This window comes from Pristis pectinata, chromosome 14 (assembly GCF_009764475.1).
Source record: "Pristis pectinata isolate sPriPec2 chromosome 14, sPriPec2.1.pri, whole genome shotgun sequence".
Classification (NCBI taxonomy): domain Eukaryota; kingdom Metazoa; phylum Chordata; class Chondrichthyes; order Rhinopristiformes; family Pristidae; genus Pristis; species Pristis pectinata.
The window spans coordinates 9,791,855-9,803,965 of NC_067418.1; the positions used below are offsets into that span (position 1 = coordinate 9,791,855).

At 44.2% G+C, this 12,111-nt stretch overlaps 1 long non-coding RNA gene across 3 annotated transcripts in view; it reads right to left on the reverse strand.

The window, feature by feature from the left end:
- Positions 1–323: 323 nt before the first annotated feature.
- The window catches only part of LOC127577697 (uncharacterized), a 44,393-nt gene continuing 32,605 nt past the window's right edge, over positions 324–12,111 (reverse strand). The window contains exons 1-3 of one of the 3 annotated variants that reach the window (XR_007957423.1): positions 3,741–3,810; positions 2,834–2,995; positions 324–386 (exon numbers count right to left, since the gene is read on the reverse strand). This is a non-coding gene — a long non-coding RNA (uncharacterized LOC127577697). Of the gene's footprint in view, positions 387–2,833; positions 2,996–3,507; positions 3,594–3,740; positions 3,811–12,111 lie in introns of those variants that run through there. The other 2 variants (XR_007957425.1, XR_007957424.1) reach the window with 2 other exon arrangements.

Sequence of the window (12,111 nt, forward strand, 5' to 3'; positions counted from 1 at the left end):
ACAGTGCAATTAAAACCACAATTAACTCACAATTATTTTTATAATCACACTATTAATCACAATTAATGTTTTAATCATTTGACAGTCCTAATTATGTTGATAATGTTACGTAATGTGCTACAAGGTTCTCGTGTTAACTGTGAACACAGCAAATGATAAATATTTTTTTGCAAATTTGGATTAATAAACCAATAGAAGTTCTGAATTTTTGCCACTATTTAATTGTGCCTTGATTTTATGTTAAGGTTGTATTTTTAAATTTGCTTTCAGCATCATACCTGAAATTCTTCAGGATGAAATGCTCATGTGTACAAGTTGGGCTTGGAAAAGGTTGCCAGGTATGCTTTTGCAGCATCTTCTGCAGTTTAATCATCAGATGAAAAGTACTAAAAATAAAAATTATTAAAATTTTAAAAAAAAATTTTATTTACAGCATGGTAACAGGCCCTTCTGGCCCAACGAGTCCGCGCCGCCCATTTTAAACCCAAATTAACCTACCCGTACATCTTTGGAATGTCGGAGGAAACCGGAGCACCCGGAGGCAACCCATGCAGACATGGGAGAACGTACAAACAGACAGTGACGGGAATCGAACACCGATCGCTGGCGCTGTAAAAGTGTCACGCTAACCGCTACGCTACCATACTGTGCAACTCATTTCATTCTTTTGCTCCGTCCCCAACCTCCACAGATAAATCTCCTATTTTGTTTCCTGTGTGGAAAGTTAAAATGCAGTTCAGCGAGCAGTTAGGAAGCCCCATGGAATGTTGACCTTGATTGCAAAGGAGTTGGAGTCTTGCTGTAATTATATCAGAGACCACACCTGGATGACCATGTGCACTTACGGCCTCTGTATCTGAGTAAGGACTTACTTGAATTGCCGGTCTGGCAGTACAGGTACATTCCTGAGATGTTGGACAAACCTTTGCAGAGGGATTGGTAACACTGGACAACGGACACTGGGGCTTAAAAGAATGAGAGGAGATCTCATTGATACATAGAAAATTCTGAATGAGTTGGCAGGGCAGATGCTGAGAGAGGCTGCTCTTTAGGCTGGAGAATCTAGATCTTGTGGGCAGTGTTTCAGGATGAGGGATTGGCCATTTAGGTCTGAGATGGGGAGAAATTACTGCATTTGAATGTATGCAAGTACTTGGAATTTCTTGCCACATGGGCCATGGATGCTCAGTTATTGACTACAGTGAAGGCTGAGCTTGATAGATTTGATGGATTGACAGATATAGAGTCATAGTTACACAGCATGGAAACAGGTCCTTTGGCCCAACTCATTCATGCTGACCAAGTTGTCTACAAGCTAGACCCATTTGCCTGCATTTGGCCCATATCCCTCTAAACCTTTCCTATTCATCTACCTGTCCAAATTTCTTTTAAACATTGTAATTGTACCCGCCTCTACCACTTCCTCTGACAACTCATTCCATATATGCATCACCCTCTGTGTGAAAAAAGTTGTCCCTCAGGTCCCATTTAAATCTTCCCCCCTCACCTTAAGATAAGATACAATACCTTTATTAGTCACATGTACATCGAAACACACGGTGAAATGCATCTTTTGCATAGAGTGTTCTGGGGGCAGCCTGCAAGTGTTGCCACACTTCCAGCGCCAACATAGCATGCCTACAACTTCCTAACCTGTACATCTTTGGAATGTGGGAGGAAACCGGAGCACCCGGAGGAAACCCACGCAGACACGGGGAGAACGTACAAACTCCTTACAGAAAGTGGCGGGAATTGAACCTGGGTTGCTGGTGCTGTAATAGCGTTATGCTAACCACTACACTACCATGCCTGCCCTCTATGCCCTCTAGTTTTAGATTCCCATACCTGAAAAAACCAGTGACAATCCATCTTATCTCTGCCCCTCATGATTTTATCTACTTCTATAAGGTCACCTGTCAGCCTCCTACACTCCAGGGAAAAAAAGTCCCAGCTCTCCTTGTAACTCAAGCCCTCCAGTCCTGGTAACATCCTCGTAAATGTTTTCTGCACCCTTTCCAGCTTAATGACATCCCTCCTGTAGCTGGGTGACCAGAACTACACACACAATACTCCAGATGTAGTCTCACCTACTCTATGTTAAAGAACCAAGGATCTTAGTGGTTGGGTAGAAGATCTGGTATGATCTGAATGAAAGACAGAGCAGGATGAAGGATCCCTATGGTGTATGGATGATCCTACCTCTTAAGTGGGATCAGTGTTTCCATGAAAAAGTCCCTGACCAGAGCTTAGGAGACTGAGGGGTGACCTTATAGAGGCATATAAAATCATGAGGGTGAATGCACACAGTCTTTTTCCCAGGGAAAGGAAACCAAAAACTAGAAGGCATGGGTTAAAGTGAGAGGGGAAAGATTTAAAAGACACCTGAGGGGCAACTTCTTCACTTAGAGGTCGGCGGTATATGGGACAAGCTGCCAGAGAAAGTCCTTGGGGCAGGTACAATAACTGCATTTAAAAGACATTTGGATAAGTAGATGGATAGGAAAGATTTAGAGGGATAAGGGCCAAACTCAGGCAAATGGGACGAGCTGAGGTGGGCACCTTGGTCAGCTTGGACGTGTTGGGCCGAAGGTCCGTGCTGTATTTACTCTGTGACTCTATGGAGGTCTAACAACATGAAGAGCGCGTGGTTTCCAACCTGGTCTACGCACTGCCAACCACCGCCAACTCAATGGTCACTGGATGTGCTAAAAAAAAATCACCAGGTCTAAGGCTAGAAAGCCCACCGTTTCCTGTATTATGTGTAACATGTCAGAACACCTTGAATTGTACAATGGCACAGTGCCATAGAAGAGAAAACAATTTTCTGACTCACTCGGGGTAACATGAAGCGGTTCTGCTGGTGGGAATCTCGCCCACTGACACAACGTAGGAAGCCAGTACTTCAACATCGCCAACGTGCACTGCGGGCCAGGAGCTGGTGCCGGCGAGAGCGAATTGGCCCCCGTTATTGGTACTGGAACCGGCTGTTTCATTGCTATGGGTGCGGGAAAGAGAGCGTTGCATTAACACACATTCACCAATCCCGCCAGTTACATTAAAAACAATGACCTTAGAATTGCACTATTCTAAAATATGAAGCACTTAGCGGATTCCCCTGCAATTTTTGTCACAAAGAGATTGCACACCTCTAGTTGACCTCCCCCACACCCCACCACCCCACCCACTTTAAAACTGTGCCAGCTCGCCACAGATAGCAGGCGCCTGTGTTGTTGTGAACCCTACAACACCTCCAGGGAACTGCACCGCATCCCAGGTGTGAAGTTTGCTGCTAGTTCAGCAAAGAGTTAAAAAGTGTTGGATTGGATTACAGTTAAGGTCCATTATAGGATTACCGACAGCATTGAACGAGCTGTTTCACGCAAGAATGGCGAACCCAGCAAAGGCTTCTCTCCTCAGTCCGCACTCGCCACTCTGAGTGTTGGGCTGGGGAACGAATTTTGTCCCTACAAATTGTCACAGGCGGGGAGATTCGCTTTTTATCCCGACCCCCTCGTTCCCTGCTTCCTGGGTCGAGTTGGTCTCCACAGGGAGGCGAGAATCTCTCGCTTCCTCATTCATTCAGAGGAAGGTTGGTTGACTCGGTCGATCCTGGGCAGGTTCGGGAACTTCGAGGTGGATTAAAGGGGAGGTCACACCGTCCGTGTCACCAAAGACATCAGCGTTAACTTGTCTCCAAAGTGCTTGCACAGCCAGCGAGCGTTGAAAGGTGGTGTTTGTACCGAGGGTAAGTAAGCCTTTGGTTACTGAGGAACGGGGTGAACGATTCGCTTAGTGAAGGTCCGTGATGCGCGAACCGGACAGTCATTTTATCTGAAGAATTATCTATTTTTCTTTCAATGTGGAAATTGGCGATATTTGGTTCCCGGTTAACGAGAACGCACCGAAAAAGGAAGTTACAGTCGACCTCAAGCACTGTGGGTACGACTGTTTATTGCTGGAAGAAGCGAGTCACCGGCGGTCTGCTGGGGTAACTCAACCCGACCGAGACCAGAGCCAAGTCGAAGCCACCGCTGTACAGTTACAGCATTGACACTGATGTCATATTCACCCACCGCCAATTCCTGCTCCTAACATTTCAAGCGCTTGAGCGATGTTCCGGGAAGTGACTGTTGAGGGTTGGGTCCTACCGAATGTTAGCTGAGTACTTCAATGTGTCTGACAGCAACCTCCCTGGTCGTTAGTCAGTTAACTATGGAGAGTTTTAATAATAGTACATTATAATGTACTTTTTCCCACTGTGGACATTAGATCAATTGAGTATCTTCGCCGTTTTCCCGGAAGGCTCGGAAGTTTAGTTTTAACACGAATCGCCACTAGAAGGCTCTCAAAAGAAATTTAATTTTAAGAATGTTCGGTCCCAACAGCGGAGACTCTGAGTTAAAATCGCAATAGCAAGTACACAACGGTTAAAAAGAGTGGCATATGGGCTCTTACTGTTGAAGAATGAATTTAGCTTTAGAATATTATGCGGTAATTCGCTGAGCTGGTTTTTCCAGTGGTTTCAATGTGGCAGGGCACTATCCAGCCGTGAGTTTTCTGTTTCAATGTAATCTGTAAAAAATGTTATTGCTTTGTCATGCATGTGTTGTATGTTATGTGTGGAAATGCTGTGGTAGCATCCTGATTTAAAAATTCTCATCCCTATTGCCCTCAATCTCTGAAGACTTGTCTAGCCTCGCACCCCCTCCAGATCTCTAGCCACCCCTCCAGATCTCTGTGCCCTTTCAAGATCTTTATAGTCCCCCCCAAAATCTCTATAGACCCCTCCCTTCAGATCCCTGTAGCCTCCCCTCCAGATCTAACCCCCTTCCAGACCTCTGTAACCCTGTTCCAGACCTCTATAGCCCTCTCCAGATCACTGTAGCCTCCCTCCTCCAGATCTTAGTCTCCCTCCCTCTAGATATCAGTAATATCCCCCTGCCCTATGTCTCTGTTTGATGAGGCAATATTCCGAATGGTTAGCACCAGTTAAACCTAACCCACTCTGGTTAAAGCTAGTGGTATCTCTTAAAGAGGAAATGTCTAGGAGTTGGAGTGCATAAAGGATTGACCTGCCAATTCGCACACCAACTGGGTATTGGAACTACTGGTTGTATCTGACTGAGGACAAAATTGAGTTGTGGGGTCTGCAGGGAGATGTGCATGCTGTCAATTTCTTGTCATAATCTGAGCAAAGCCAGAACCAACTTCTCTCTCCATCTGCAAGCGTGAATTAAATAAGGTTGGGTTTCTCTGAATGGAGAGCCCTGGTAACCACCTTACACAACAGCGGATTGCAAACTGTGAAACGTTGCAATATCTCCAGTCTGCAGAGGATAAGATGAATAAGTATTCTTTCCCCAGTTGTGAAAGGAGGACATGGTAATATTTAGTGAGGACATCCATTATTATTTCCCTACAGAGGGTCACGGAAGAGTAATGAACACCCTGGGCAGATGTGGGCTTCTGCTGAGAGCCCTTCTTGTCCTCCAACTCAATATTCCAGTGGCTTGCTTTGGTCGAAGTGCTGCTGTACCTTCGCCCAGTGCTGCTGTAGAGTCATAGATTCACAGCTATACAACATGGAAACAGGCCCTTCGGCCCAACTCACCCATGCCTAACAAGCCAGTCCCATTTGCCTTCATTGGGCCCATATCCCACTAAACCTTTTCTAGCACTGACTCAATGTGCTAAATGGTTTCCTCTGCGTCACACTATTCTAAGATTCCATTTCTAAGTTGTTATTATTTATACCCCTACTAATATTTTAGGAAAATTGGTTTTTGTATCTCAAGGGGAATTTGAAAGTGACTCTCTTAGCAACAAAAGATGTTTCAAATAATAGCAATTTGTAATAATATTATTTATGGATGTTCCCTTGAAGGAGCACATTTTAAAGAAGTGATTTGTTTAATAACATTTTATGATCATACCGGTAAATGATAGCATCAGATTACTTCCTTATCATTTTTCTGACAAAGTGCATGGCAGACAAGGAGTATCACAAGAGAATCAACAAGGTCTTCAAGCTGGTTTCTCTCAGAATAAACCAATTACATGCTGTGTTTGGATAGATGTCACTACGCTGTGACCTTCAGTCATGCCTGCTGGGTGGAAATGCAAAAGGAATCCAGATCCCTGTACCTCAACCCACATGGCGAGATTGAATTGGGTGGCACCTGGTCCTGCAATTGTCCGTAGAACATCAAAATGGCATGTACACATTTAGGGGGAGTGAGTTGCACTGAACACCAAGTTGATGTGGGTGTCAGCCCATACAGCAAACTTCTGCTTCAAGTAAAGTTGGGTTGGGGTGGGTGGGGTCAATCCCCTCTTGTGTAAACAGCATGCAAATTTGATTTACTATCAACACTGCCATTTCGGTGTTCAGTCCTCTTGCACTCTCCAATGCAACAACAGTTAGAATTCACCAAACAGCATAATCCAACACTTAGTTGCTGGTTGTTATCCTCTAGTGGCTACAAAGATTCTGAGAACTGTTGGTAGTTTCTACAGTTGTACCAGTCCAAATGAAAATTAATGCTTAATGTGGGGCATCTGTTGTGAAATGAGTTTGAGGTCTCGAAGGACAAGGACTCTGAACACACTTAGAGTTAAATGATTTATTTACAAAGACAATCGCGGGGTAAAGGTAATGGGGGAAATACGTATACACACACACACACACACACACACACACACACACACACACACACACACACACACACACACACACACCCACACACACACACCAGTGATAGTGAGCGTGGGGAAATTGCAACAAGGGTAAGATACCAATATGCACACACAATGAACTGGGTACAAACAATCAAGGAAAAGCAATACGCTACCTGCCACCCCTTGACTCAGTGCAGGCATGGCTCTATGCTACCAGGGATATTAACTAATTTCTCCAGCACTGTTCTATCATTCCTCGGCCTGGAGTGAAGCAGATGCTCCTAACTCTACCAAACAGTGCACAGCTTACCGACAAGGCATCCCCCAGAGACAAGGGAGAGAGAACCCAGCATATGTGGCACTCTTTATAGTGCTGGAGGGCTAGGGGGTCCAGCCCAGGTAGTACAAACAGGCTAATGGCCCGAGGCCAAGTACAAAGGTGCTTAAAGGGACCAATGGTTAGGTGTGCACTGTTTGGGTGGAGTGGAGCCAAACCTTGATTGACAGTGGTGTGTCTTCCGACCAGGCAGGGGCAGTGCTGTCATCCGATCAGGTAGGGGTCACGTGACAGCAATGATCCTCCACAATACAACATCTATGTATTCCAAGACTAAATGCCTACCACTGCGCCCATGGTAGGGCGTATGGATGACTGGTGAAGAAGTCTTGAGCTCACCAAGAAACATCTGCCACAATACCCTCCAGATCTTTACAACTGGGAACAACTTTTGAAGCTACCAACAGCTCTCAGAGTCTTTGTAGCTACCAAAGGATAATAACCAGCTCCTTGGATTACGCTCCTTGGTGGGTGCTAACTGTTGCTGCATTGGAGAGTGTATGAGGACTGAACACCAAAATGGCAGTGTTGATAGTAAATCAAATTTGCATGCTGTTTGCACAGAGGGGACTGATCCCACCCACCCCAAGCAGAAGTTTGCTGTACAGGCTGAGGCCCACACCAACATGGTGTTCAGTGCAACTCACTCCCCTTTAATGTGTACATGCCACAGATCCCATTTTGGTGTTCTTGGGATAATTGCAGCACTAGATGCCACCAAATTCAATCTCGCCATGTGGGTTGAGGTACAGGGATCTGGATTCCTTTTGCATTTCCACCCAGCAGTCATGACTGAAGGTCACAGAGTAGTGATATCCAAACACAGAGCATGTAGTTGGTTTCTTCCAAAAGGAACCAGCTTGAGGACCTTGCTGATTTTCTTGCGACACTCCTTGTCTGCCATGCACTTTGTCAGAAAAATAATAAGGAACTAATCTGATGTTGTCATTTACCGGTATGATCATAAAATGTTATTAAACAAATCACTTTTTTAGAATGTGTTCCTTCGAGGGAACATCTGTAAATAATATTATTGCAAATTGCTATTACTTGAAACATCTTTTGTTGCTAAGAGATTTAATTTCAAATTCCCCTTAAGGTAGCAAAAATAATTTTAATAGAATATTACGAATAGGTATAAATAATAACAACTTAGAAATGGAATCATAGAGTAGTATGGCACAGAGGAAACCATTTGGCCCATTGACTCTGTGCTATCTCCTTTGAAGAGCAACCTGCTTCTCTGCACTTTCATCATGGATTGTTGTCCTGTAAAGCCAATTTTCTTTTGAACACTACCATCAAATCTGTTTCCATCACCTACCAGGCAGAGCAATCCAAATCCTAATTATTTATTAGAGGAAAATATCCCTGGTTCTTTGGACAATCACCTTTTAATCTATGCCCTCTGGTTATCAGCCTTTCAATCACTGGAAACAGACTTTCTTGAAACTCTTCATGTTTTGAAACACCATTATTACATCTCCTCTCTAGGCTCCCCTGCTCTAAAGAGAATCCACAAAATTGAATTTTCACCCTGAAACCAATCAATGAAATCTTTTCTGCAGCTTCTCCAAAGCAGTTATGTCCTTCCCAAAGTGTGGGTGCAGAATTGGACACAATGCTCCAGCTGAAGCCAAATTTGTGTTTTATAAAGGTATAGTATAGCTGCCCCTTTACATTCATTTATTATAGGCTTTGTTTGTTGCTTCTCCTGCAATTTTTGGGTATTGTGCATAAAACATCCTGAAGCCTCTCCATTCTTGCACCCTCTTAAAATTGCCTGGGTATATTTCAGCAAAATCAATTTTCCCCTGCCCCTATTCTCATGATTTGGAGCTTAATGGAATACCACTCCTAATTCTCACAACATATTTATTCTTTTTAAATCTTTTCATTTGTTCATAAAAACATTAGGATCAGTCCCCAGGGCCAGATAGGATATATTCCAGGTTACTACAGGAGGTGAGGGAAGAGATTGCTGGGGCGCTGACGATGATATTTGTGTCCTCCCTGGCCACAGGAGTGGTACCAGAGGATTGGAGGATGGCAAATTTTGTTCCCTTGTTCAAGAAAGGTAATAGGGATAACCCTGGTAATTATAGACCAGTGAGTCTTATGTCAGTGGTGACCAAGCTATTGGAGAGGATTCTTAGGGACAGGATTTATGAACATTTGGAGATGCATATTAGGGATAGTCAGCATGGCTTTGCCAAGGGGCAGGTCATGCCTCATGAGCCTAATTGAATTTTTCGAGGAGGTGACAAAATTAATAGATGAAGGTAGAGTGGTGGATGTGGTGTATATGGACAAGGTTCCCCATAGTAGGCTCATCCAGAAAGTAATGAGGCATGGGACCCATGGAGACTTGACTGCATGGATTCTGAATTGGCTTGCTCACAGAAGGCAGAGGGTGGTCGTAGATGGAGAATATTCTGCCTGGAGGTTGGTGACTAGTGGTGTTCCTTAGGGATCTGTTCTGTGACCCCTGCTCTTTGTGATTTTTATAAATGACTTGGATGAGGAAGTGGAGGGATGGTGAGTAAGTTTGCGGATGACATGAAGGTTGGAGGGGGTTGTGGATAGTGTAGAAGGTTGTTATAGGTTACAATGGGATATAGACAGGATGCAGAGTTGAGCTGAGAAGTGGAAGATGGAGTTCAATCCACAAAAGTGTGAAGCGATACACTTTGAAAGAACGAACATGAAGGCAGAGTACAAGGTTAATGGCAGGATTCTGAGCAGTGTAGAGGAACAGAAGGATCTTGGGGTCCAAGTCCATAGATCCCACAAAGTTGTTGTGCAAGTTGATAGGGTGGATAAGAAGGTGTATGGTGTACTGGCCTTCATTAGTCAGGGGATTGAATTCAAGAGCCACGAGGTGATGTTGCAGCTCCATAAAACTCTGGTTAGACCACACTTGGAGTATTGCATTCAGTTCTGGTCACCTCATTATAGGAAGAATGTGGAAGCTTTAGAAAGGGTGTAGAGGAGACTTACCAGGATGCTGCCCAGATTGGAGAGCATGTCTTATGAGGAAAGGTTGAGCGAGCTAGGGCTTTTCTCTTTGGAGCGACACAGGATGAGAGGCGACTTGATAGAGGTGTATAAGATTATGAGGGGCATAGATAGAGTGGACAGCCAGCACCTTTTCCCCAGGACAGCAATGGCCAATACCAGATGACATCAGTTTGTCAGAGGAGGAATATTCAGGGGAGATGTAAGGCGTAGGTTCTTTACACAGAGAGTGGTGGGTGTCTGGAATGCACTGCCAGGGGTAGTTGTAGAGGCTGATACAATAGAGACATTTAAAAGGCTCTTAGATAGGCTCATGGAAGTAAGAAAAATGGAGGGTTATGGGCTGTGCAGGAGGGAAGAGTTAGATTGATGATGGAGGAGGTGTTCATATAGTTTGGCACAACACAACATACTGTGCTGTACTGTTCTATGACCACATGACAATAATAAGCCAATGGAAGTGAAGTTTTTCAAATAAGCAGACCATCTCACTAATGGTGGCCATAAACCATTTAAAACCCATCCAGTTCACTGATGTCCTTCAGGGAAGGAAATCTTTCATCCCCACCCAGTCTGGCCTGCATGTGACTCCAGTCCTACCGATGTGGTTGATTCCTAGTTGCCCCATAAGTGACGAGGCAGTTAGGGTTTGACAATAAATGCTAACATCGCCTGTGGTGTTCACATCCTGTGAAAAGACAAATTAAAACTGAGGGAGACACAAGAGACTGCAGATGCTGGGAGCTGGAGCAATAAACAAACTGCTGGAAGAACTCAGTGGGTCAGGCAGCATCTGTGGATACAAAGGGATAGTTAGCATTTCGGGTGGTTGATTATATTGATGAGTTCCACATGGATGCAGAAGGCAGCAACAATGCAGTCGTCGATGTAGCAGAGAAAGAGTTGGAGAGTGGTGTCAGAGTGGGTTTGGAACCAGGACTACTCCATGAGGACAATGAAAAGGTAGGTGTAGTGAGGGCCCATGACTGCACTTTTGATTTGTTGACAGTGGGAGAAATCAAAAGAGAAGTTGTTCAGGATGAGGACAAGTTTGGCCAGGTGGAGAAGAGTGTTGGTAGAGGGGAACTGGTTGAATTGAGGCTTAGGACAGATTTAAGCTACAACTGGAGCATTGGCTTCAGTGTCAACTGATGCTAAAATTTCATAGCATGAATTTGGAGTCACCACATCTCACAGAATGAGATTTCCTCCTCCTAAGAACTTTCACTCTGCTCCAGGATTTGCTGTACTGCAACCCAACTCCCTGCCCCCATCCCTGGATTATACTGTAATCGCATTTTTGTGCAAAGTGAAAATGCTTTGCATTGATGTTGCAACTCCAATGTAAGTGCTCCCCTGATCTGCTGAAATGCTCAAAATAAGCCTTTAGGTTGTGAAGGCTTATGAAACTGAGCTTATTTTTTAATTGGAGTGAAGAAAATTAAGAACAGACATGTGCCAGGATTTCAGATGAAGAGCAGTCTAGATAATATACATGCAAACGAGTGCAGGCGGGAATGTATAATTTACAAGCCCCAGGCGAGACTGGAGCTTGGATTTGGTTTATTTCTGTCATCAGCTGATTGATCAATTGACCCCCAATGAGACTGATCAATGTGGTGGCATTTGGTATCGCTTATAATGAAACTGGGGTAAATATCTGACTCAGAAAGCATTGGAGTAAGTTCCAGATGAAGATAATTAACTATTGGAAGGAAGCACAATGGTTCTGGAGTTAATGGAACAACGTCACGTGAAGCCCGCTGACCCTAAGTAATCGGTACAAGACATGAGGTTGGTTGGATTGGGTGTCTTTGCCTGAATTTATCTTTTGGGGGAGAAATTTTTTACAGAGAATAAAACAGGTAGGAATCTGCAATTGAGTGTACATGATCTATAAAGAATGGATTTAATTGGTCTTTTCTGGGCATGCTTGCATGCACATACATGGTCACAGAGTGACCTATCACTGAAATATTCCTATGTGGTAAATGGTTGTGGAATAAATTCACCATCCCAGAGATTCATGAGTCGATATGTATCATTAAGATGTTATGGGCAGGTGCAGAAAATAATCA